Here is a 10,540-nt window from a genome sequence, read left to right as displayed (position 1 = left end):
TGCAGAATTACAGTATTATCTGATTTGCAGAAGATAATGAAGTACAGAGAATTAAGCTGAAGGAGAGTGCAAGTACAAATTTGAATACAGGTGGTCTGATTCTATCCAGAGACCACAATGTTGACTAAAATACTATACAGTATATTGGATTGAAATACTTTGCTCCATCAAAATAGTTTTAAAATTGTAAAATCAATGGAAAAAAATCACAATTTAATGGCTATAATCTTTTCCTTCCCTATACACAGAAATAGGAAAAAATAAATTTAATACATTGTCTAGGAGATTATTCACAAAATGGTGAAACTATAAAATATTGACCTTGTATTGTTAACATATCAGACTGCACCTAGATGCTACAGAACTAAGGCACCAAACAGCAAATAAAACCTATTAGATATTTAATAAATATTGTTGAATGAATAGTGTGTGGAAAATGAGATATGACTAAATTCATATGAACTTACAGGACTTATAGGATTTATAGAACTTTATATGAACCATGGAGCTTCTAGGACTCATACAAATTTTAACGCTAGAAGGAATGGAGTTATAGTCCACCACAACTATTCCTATTCAATAGAGAAAGCTATGTTGGAATCTTAAAGGTTAAGTAACTTATTCAAGATTATTTAAGTCAATCCTGGCTGAACTTGTACAGGCAACTTGAATTTTCTGGGGTTACATTTCCTTCTAGGCAAAACAAATGTGTAGAAGAAAAACATGAACACTTAGTTTTGATTTTGTCAGCATTTTCAGACTCATCTGCTAAAACCTTGAATCAGTGGAGATACCTTTTCATGAGCTATATCTCATCTAGGAGTGGTAAAAAATAGGATTTCATGATTTAGTGATGACTGTATTGGATGTATCTCCTTATGAGTCAACCCCTTTCTCAACTCCTTCCAACCCAGCTGTTAGCATAATGTCTACTGAAATTCAACTTTAGAGGCCTTATTATGTGCAAATTATAATTTAGATCTTAGGCAATCCGTGAATGATGGCATACAGAAAAGCTTAGTTTCAAAAATTCATCTTTTTTATTCCTTTGGACAGTTTAATCCAAGAAAAAATTAAGAATGCAATACTTTTGAAAGTCACACAAAGATTCAAAATATAAATTAGTTGCTATGAACTAATCGAAGAGAGCAGATATTTACCTAAGATGATAGAATAGAGGCAAATTTAGGGGAGGAGCATTTAAATTAAAAAAAAAAATTATTGCAACTGAGTAAATGCTAAGTCATATGAAAGAAGCAGACAAAAGAAGAAAACTTTAGTCCAAAGAATCAGAAAAAAGTATTTAGAATGCTGTACTAATAAAAGCACAATATGCATTCTATTCTATTACACCTCCAACCTGAAATAGACTGTAGCCCACTTCCAGATATATGACATTCCATGACAGCATGCATGTAATCACAGAAAGTGACTGACAGCAGAATATATGGTAATAGCATAATATATAAATGTATATGTTATACATTACACATACAAATTGAGACATTATAAGAAAATAAGCAAATAGAGTACAATTAAATAATACATTTTCTACTAAAATAATGACGACAGAGAGTTTATTTAAATTCTTTGAATTTTCTGTTATTTGTAGACAGAAGTGTTATCTCTGTTGCAGAGATAGAAAACTAGCGGAGATGTTAGGTAACTTATGTAAATTTAATCAGAAAGTACATGATAGAAGCAGAAATGTTTTGATCTCCATATACACAAATGAATACTTTTTAGATGTACTGAGTCACATTTCCTCCATAATTGAGCCATCTCATATTTTGAAATATAAAAAGAATACAACTTCAAATCATGGTTCAGAACACAACTAAGGGCAATCTATTTTAAAAATCATGAAAGGTTGTTGTTACTTAGTCCAATTTGAAAACCAAATTGCTTCAATAAGTTTGAATAAATATACAGTGTTTAAGTATTTTTATAGTTATCCATCCCTTTTTCAGAGCTTATTTTCAACATCTATTTTTCAATATCCATTCCATATACAAGGTGGCCACATTCCAACATAAGATCGACCTTTACCTTTGTATTTCTTCTAGAGACACTCCAGATTCAAAATAGTAAGAGAAACATACAACAATTTGTTGGAGAAATATATGTCCATTGTCATTTTTCTGGTTCTCTCATGGAGATATTCTTTTTTTTTTTTTTTTTTTTTGAGACGGAGTTTTGCTCTTACTGCCCAGGCTAGAGTGCAGTGGCACAATCTCGGCTCACTGCAACCTCTGCCTTCCGGTTTCAAGTGATTCTCCTGCCTCAGCCTCCCAAGTCACTGAGGTTACAGGTGCCCGCCACCACGCTCAGCTTTCTTTTTTTTTGTATTTTTAGTAGAGACGGGGTTTCACCATGTTGATCAGGCTGGTCTCGAACTGCTGACCTCGTGATCCACCCGTCTTGGCCTCCCAAAATGCTGGGATTACAGGAGTAAGCCACCGCGCCTGGCCCGAGATATTCTTAAAATGAAAGATTTTAGCAGCTAGAAACCAATCAGCAATGAGTTAAAACACTAACACCATTTCTCTTCTTTAGCTTTAGTATGATAATTTGGACTGTGCATAATATGAGATCGACTTCTGTTCTTTGTCTTTGAGAAATTTCAAAGCCTTAATCAAAGTGTGTTTTTCCTGGTCTCAAATCTAACTGATGTTGTCTCGAGAAAACCTTTGTAGAAAATGAAAAGCTCCATGCCCAACTCTGGTGACATTTCAGAACTGGTGAGTAGAAGTTGCAGTATATGAAACTTTTAGTTCATATGATGATCCGTCCATCCACAAGTGGAGAAAAAGTGGTACCACCCTTCCTTGATTTTCATACAGAGTTGGTCAAGCAGGCCTTCTGTGTTACATCCGAGGGAAATTTATCAGGTTACATTCACAGTACTGTGCATAAATTGATCTTCTCAGAAAGTATCCACATACAAATGCCAGCATTTATAAGGGACATATTTCTTTCGAATTGAAAATATCAAGCTGGTATATTTGTGACTGTGACATCTAGAAACTAGTGAATACAGTAGAAATGTTTCTTCTTCCAAGATGACACGCACAATACATTTTAGTGTGGTGTGCATCAAAATATGTGTACTTAGTACCATTCTGCCTCTTGGTAATACAATACGGATTCTAGGAAACAGACTCTGATTGACGTTCAATCATGAAGACTAGCTTTCTGGGACTGATATTTTTTTCATTTGGATTAGATGCAGGTTGCTTGTTTTAAACACATATATTCTGATTTTTCTAACATTTTATGGTTGCTGGTAATAGATAGAGGAAAATGAGTAAAAATCTTGAGAATTTCCTTGAAGTATTTCTGCTGTGGCAGCTCTCTTATGATTAAAAAGAGTATTTATCCATTCACCTTAAACTTTGCATAATAATGTATTCATGATTGTTTGGTTACCTGTGATCAGTTAAATAAATATTTTACTTCTTTTTTAACTTCTAGAAAAAAGTTGCAATTATCTGTTATATGAAAAAACTATTACCATAGTATCTGACTTCCTGTGTGACTGTCACAGCCAGCGTCGCTTACTGCTTTCTAGAGTGCAACCAGATTCCCCATCTCCCTCCTGTCTGCTTACCAGTCACTAGAATTGACAGATAACACAGAAATAAGACTTCTCAGTATTTTGGTATGGTTAAAAGCACATTTTTTTATTTTCCTAGCTGTCAATATTCCAAATAAAAACTAAAAATTTCAGTCAAGGCTAATCATAGTTCTAAGAATGTAAGCATTATAATTGATAAATATTTTTGGCTTAAATATAGATTAATAATAAATCTAGGTTTAGAATTACAGTTGTATAGACTTTCAATACTTTTACATTGTTTTTATTTAAACAAACAGTTGTCATAATCATTCTATACTTATTTGCTATTTACTATAAAAGGGGTTCTATGCATATATGTCATACATTAATAGACAACCGACTCATTGATATAACTTATTTCTCTTACCATTATAGAGTAAGCATTTTCTCCTGGTGTAAAATATTCTACCAAAACCTTATCTCCAGTGGGTAAATACAATTTCATAATACAGTTATACAATAATTAGTATAATATTTTAAATTTGTTAGACATTCAAGTTGCTTCTTTTTGATTATTGAATATTAAATAGAATATCTTTGCATACAAGTGTTTGATTGCATTTCTGATTATCTCCTAGACTGGGTTGGAGGAGAGAATAAAAATACATAACTGTGTTTTAAGTTCAGTATATATACTGCTCCACTGTTTCAAGAGAAATTGTAACAGTTTATATCCCATTAGCAGAATATGAACATTTCTGTCTTACTCTACATCTAGCAGCATTTTGAAGAATCTTTCAAAGACATTTTCCAATTTGATAGAGAAAATAACACTCAATTTAATTTTATTTGCATTTTTATGGCAAATGTGGTTGAATTTTTTTAGATACATGTATTATCCACTGAAATTTTCTTTTTTGTGAATCATATCTTTATATCTGCTGCCTGTTTTTTATTTTCAGTTTTTTTAAGAGATGGGGTGGATTTCATTATGTTGCCCAGGCTGATCTTGAACTCCCGGCCTCAAGCAATCCTTCTGCTTCAGTTTATCAAAGCACTGGGATTATAGGCATGGCCACAGTGCCTGACTACTTCTTTTGGTCTTTATGCTTTTAACAGTTTCCAAATTAGAAAGGCAAACTTAATTCTTTATATGTAACTAAATGTCACTGCATATTTATTTGGGGGCAGGTAAACTTGTTACACTTTTTATAAAAAGAAGTTCTAATAGGAATTCTTTAATTTAGCTATTATGCTTTGCTTTTTAATGTTGCAATACCTTTTAAAACACCATCTTCAGATGGAGCTCAGAATACATTGGAAATCACCCGGTAAGTATGAGAGGTACAATTGGTAAAGTACTCTGCCAAGGGTTTCAGCTCCTAGTTGCTTATCTGGGCTACATTGATAAAGAGCATCGTCGACTGATGGTATAAACAGTGCTTCATCCAGTTACCTCATGTTTATTTCACTGTTTGTCAGTAACTCTATAAAGAATAGGGATAAAAAAGAAGATGAAATTATGATCAATTAATTTTTACCCCCTGCACTCTTGGTCCCCTGGGTAAGGAAATGTATTAAAGTTAGTATCTAAAATAAGGTTTCATGAATTATGTATAGATTTCATAAGATTTCTCTCACATTAAATTGATGGTTTACCATAGCTAGGTGAAAAGAGTACATTTAATCAAATCTTTTTATAATGGAACAGTTTTTAAAATTTATTTTGAATTAAAAATGTATGTACACACACACACACACACACACACACCCCTCTTGTATAGGACCTGTCTGTCTATAGTGTGTGTGTTATGAAGGGTGAAGGAAAGATTTCTCCTGTAGAACTGCAAAGCTGAGACTCTAGATTCCAAGAAAAGACTCTCTTCTGGTGCCAGTGGGAAAACCAGGTTTAGCGTCAGTCACAATGATAAAATCAAAATCTTGGGAGGAAGCAGTTAAGTCATCTACATATATATGAATAGAAATGGAGTGAGAAAAATATCTTACATGCAAAACATGTTACAAATCCATTTTTCAAAAATTTCCAAATATATTCCTGCTTTTCTGTGGATTTCATTAATACGAAAGTACATTAATAAGAAACTCTTCTGTGAGCTTTTGAAACATCTCACATTAGGAACTTGCTGAATTAAGCCATCTGTATATCTTCTACTTGCTTCTGGCAGTGGATTTATGAATAACATACAGAAATTATAAGATGCTTTAGCTATTTCAAGTGATTTTAATTAGTCCTCTCACATAGCAGAGTTCAGAGGATTTTACAACATTAAAATCAATATTGTTCAACATGATTAAAAAACTGCTTTTTGTTTCCCAATAAATTTGCTTTGTAATTGTTTCTTCTTGGTTGAAGTGTATATATATTTTATAACAAGCAAATTTATCATTCAAACTTAAAAACAATCTCAAAATCACGGCTATTAATATTAAATATCAAAGACTTTCTATTATTTTTCTGTAGATGTTTCAGTATCTTATGAGATTAATTTTTAAGAACTTTTAATATAGTCAATAACTTTTTTAAAAAGCTCTTATTTTTTTTGATCTCAAATGAATTATACCTTTCCCTGAAAGTGAGTAATTGATGAACAAAACCACTTGATAAGAATGATGTTACTAGCACAGAAGGGCCTGGAAGACCCAATAGGCTATTATGTTGTTCAGAAACAAGAGGATTATTCTATCTTTGCACTCTGAACTCTGGATATAATAATGTAATTGCAAAAATTAATAATAATGGTGATATCAATAAAAGACATTTTGTTTTCTTAAGAAACTAAATATATTACAACTCTGGATCAAATATCAAACTACTTGGAAGCCAAATGCAATCCCATGGGGAAAAAAATAAACACAGTGTCCTACACATTTAAGAATAGCAAATGGGCTGAGCACGATGGTTGACTCTTGTAATCGCAGCACTTTGGGAGGCTGAGGCAGGTGGATCAGAAGGTCCGGAGATTGAGACCATTGTAGCTAACATGGTGAAACCCTGTCTCTACTAAAAATATAAAAAATTCGCTGGGTGTGGTGGCATGCACCTATAGTCCCAGCTACTCGGGAGGCTGAGACAGGAGAATTGCTTGAACTTGGAAGGCGGAGGTTGCGGTGAGCAGAGACACCACTGCACTCCAGCCTGGGCAACAGAGCAAGACTCTGTCTAAAAAAAAATTAAAAAAGCAAATAAAGCAAAACAAAAACAACAATGAAAATGTGAAGAGAAGTACCTTCCTAATTTAGGGAAATCAAAACACAACACAGAAGGTTTACTGCATTAAAATGAATTTCTAGAAGTCATATCTTAAAATATGAAATCCTGACTGCATATATTGATGGCTTTTCAACTATCAGTTTTTAACAAGGTGAATATCAGTGGATATGAACAATTAATATGCCTAAAAGGAATGGCAAGCAAATAATAAGAGCTTTTTAGAAAGTGAGAAACAGAGTGATGAAATGTTAAGTGGAAAAAATGAGTATGGACTATATATATTAAGGCTTCTCTCTAGCAAATGACACACACAGCACAAGAACCAAAAAGCAGTGCTTATTTCTCATTTTTTAGACTAGCCTATTATGTTAAGTTTAAAAAATGAGCCAACCATTTTGAGACCTTATTTTATTTACTTGGAACAGAAATTGCAATGCTTATTACAAATTATTTGAAACTAAGAGAAAAATATGTAGCTTTAGATTTTAGTAATTTTCAGAAACCCTAAATGAAAGAGTTCTATTTCTTCATTTAAGTATTTTCTGTGATACATGACTGGTTCCCAGTGAAGGAAGAGGGAAATCTACCTTGGGTGAAACAAATAAAATTATATATAAAGTTGACTCATCAATATAAAAAATTCATTTGAAGACAGACACTCAAACATGGTCTCCTGGGGCACTGGTGCCTTTCTTAGATTCTAGTGTTTTGCTTTCTTGCACTCCAGCTGACAGTGATGCCAGTTAGGTACTGAGGCCTTGTGGGTCACAGTCCATTTGAGATTCTGATGAACACTATGAACCACCTTCCTTTAACAGTATTTTTCTTCAGAGAAAATTATGGCTATAATTTCAGAGACTTCATAGAATCTGAGGTTGATTCATAAATTACAGAACCAAGATTAATATCTTTGTCCTAAGAAAAAAAATGATATACATATTAGGAGGTCATAACAGCTAAATTTTAAAACAGCTGGAATTTTGAGATATTGGGGGCATGGTAATAAAAAGATCTTTGGTTATTTAATCTATTTTAATCTATGGGTTTTACCTTTTTAAAATTACCAATGATAAATAAAAAACTCTTTTGGTCAGAACTACATTTACTTATTTTCAAGGTTAATTTTAATTTTAAATAAATTTGTGAGACTTTAATTTAGTGTTAGTTGAATGAGAGATGATCATAACATTTTGTTTGGTGTAGTCAAAGAAAGTCTTTGCTTTAAAAAGGAATCAAACTGGTTTTTATGGAATACCTTTTCAAGTCAGTTTTTCCCGGAGTCAATCATCACCACCATTTGCTTAGAAAAAACAGCTTTTTGGTGTCATATAATGTGGGTTCAGAACATGGATTCAGGTTCAAGAAGCAGTTTGTCACAGATAATGTGGTGTTCCCTTAGTTAAGGTGGTATTCGGACTTTTTTTTTTTTTTCTGGTTTGTGTAACATGCTATTGATCTATTGGGATGAATTATCACTTAAACAAAAAGCAGAATGCCATGCCTATTTTGTGCGTTTCTACTTATATTCTTATTTTCATTTTTTGTATATATTTTATTGGAAATAAAACTTTGTAATAACAATGCTCTTTAGAATGTTTGAAAGTGCTTAGATGACATATTTATAAAGATAAAATAGTGCACTATGCTTTTCAATTCTATTTATTGAATCTTCATGTTGTTATAGAAGTAGTTTGTGTATACAGAATGGCCAGTATTTACATGGGGAGGCGTCGTAGTTCCTGCTGTGTGTGCTTATACATTAAACCATCATACTGTAGGTAAATGCAGGTTTTGTTCTATGTAAATAAGTGAGACGATGGGTCTTTTTACTAATCCATATTTACATGTATTGTCTGGATTTTTACTGGTGACAGTGAATCTAGTTAATAGCCATAGTGCTCTATAGAAAAGTACATTGAAAAGCTAAAAACATCATCTAACCATAAGGGAACATCATATGTGAGTTAACTATTATTATTGTTTGCTTTTATGATGTAAACAAATGATCAACATTTAAAACCATGATTGAATTTATTAGTGCAATTCACTAAAATAACTGAAATAGTCTTTGGTGTGAAAAGACCTGCTCAGCTGGGTTAATCATGAAACTACATGGACGCTTTGTGCCACATAGCTCTGTTGATGTCCACGAAGAGCTATCGATTGTGGGTGAGAGAGGAATTCAGCAGATAAGCGTCTAGTAAAACAAAACATAGCTCTCTAGGCAGAGATGGATTTACCAGGAAACCAATGAAGCACAAGCTTTGAGGCCTCTTACAACGTCCTACTGACCCCTTACTTCCAAGTCCTTGCAAGGGGCCTTAGGAATGTCTGAGTATTTGCTTGTGTAACATTCCCCAAAATACAGTGTTTTCTATGAAATCAGTTAAGACAGCTCTCTCTTCACTTTAGTTTCTTTATACTTTTCTCATGGGAAGTACACTATAGTAATCGGAGTGATTGCAGTCATTTTTGAGATCTGGCTAAAAGGAAGCTGAAGATGCATTGAGATTGAGTATACTATGGTGTATTTATGTGGTTCACAGTCTCTTCCGTGGATATTCCTATGTCATTACTAGCTTTCACTGTGTAGGAATGACTTTCTATTATCCTCCTTTCCAGTTGAGGTGTTGTCGGGTCACAAGGATGTCAACATCCGACTCAGAGGCATGTCACTATATAAACATGCCCAACAGTATCAGACAGTGGAAACATATGTCTGATGACAAAAAACTTGGTCTTGAAATACGCAAAAGCTAGTCTTTGGAAATTCATCCATATCCTACAGCTTATAAAAGAAGAAAACAATAACCTTAAAAATTTACACAATAGTACTAGTGATGAGCTATGAAACTTAATTTTTCTAAATTATTATTAATAAAAATTTTCTATCAACTATGCCAGAAGCATGAATTTTATCTTCCTATTCTCTTTATAGAAAATGTCACAACACTTTTGTCATGTGAGGAGATACTCAAAAAGTATACAGCCAAAAAAACAGGAAAAAGTATTATAGAAGTGTGTATTAATAAAAATAAACATTTTGCTTATATTTTGTACTGTAGATATTTGTCAGCTTTTAAAATTATGCAATATGTTGTGATTTTTCTATTTCTAAATGACATTCACTATTGTATCTGATTCTGTATGAATAATTTTGCATTCTTTTTTATGAGGAGAGTCCAGATAATCTAAGCTTCGGACCTCATAAATCATGGCTTTGCCCCTTACTTGAGAACTTTGCAAAGAAGAATGCTAGCCAGTGAAAGTTCAGAGAGGAAGGAAGAAGAAACTGTCCAATGGCCTTTTTTCTTATGGCTTTCTAACTTGATTCTTGACACCGTCACCAAGGTCAGCCTGCAGGGGAATAGGTTTCTTTCTCTTTATTTAAATATCTACATCTCCCCTACAGAAGTGCATCAAAATTGTTTCAATCAGTCATCTTTATTGCAAGATTATTAGTAGTTTTAAAAATATATATTCTCTTGACATTATTTTTCTACATCAAAAAATATTGCTTTTATTTAAAAAATTAAAGTTATTATTTTAAAGAACTTGGCTCAAACATGGACAAGGTGAGAGTGGTTCCCATTAGCACAGTTCAAATAGATTTTAAGTTTATATTATTGCCTTTTTACTACATGAGAGGCCCTAGAATTACCTACATAATTAATTACAATTTTAGTTTTTAAATGTGTGAAAAAATAAGAGGAAGGTGAACAAAAATCATATGATAGATGCTAAATATT

Source organism: Trachypithecus francoisi, unplaced genomic scaffold (genome assembly GCF_009764315.1).
Source record: "Trachypithecus francoisi isolate TF-2019V2 unplaced genomic scaffold, Tfra_2.0 Lachesis_group4, whole genome shotgun sequence".
Taxonomy (NCBI): domain Eukaryota; kingdom Metazoa; phylum Chordata; class Mammalia; order Primates; family Cercopithecidae; genus Trachypithecus; species Trachypithecus francoisi.
This window is presented reverse-complemented; position numbering follows the sequence as displayed.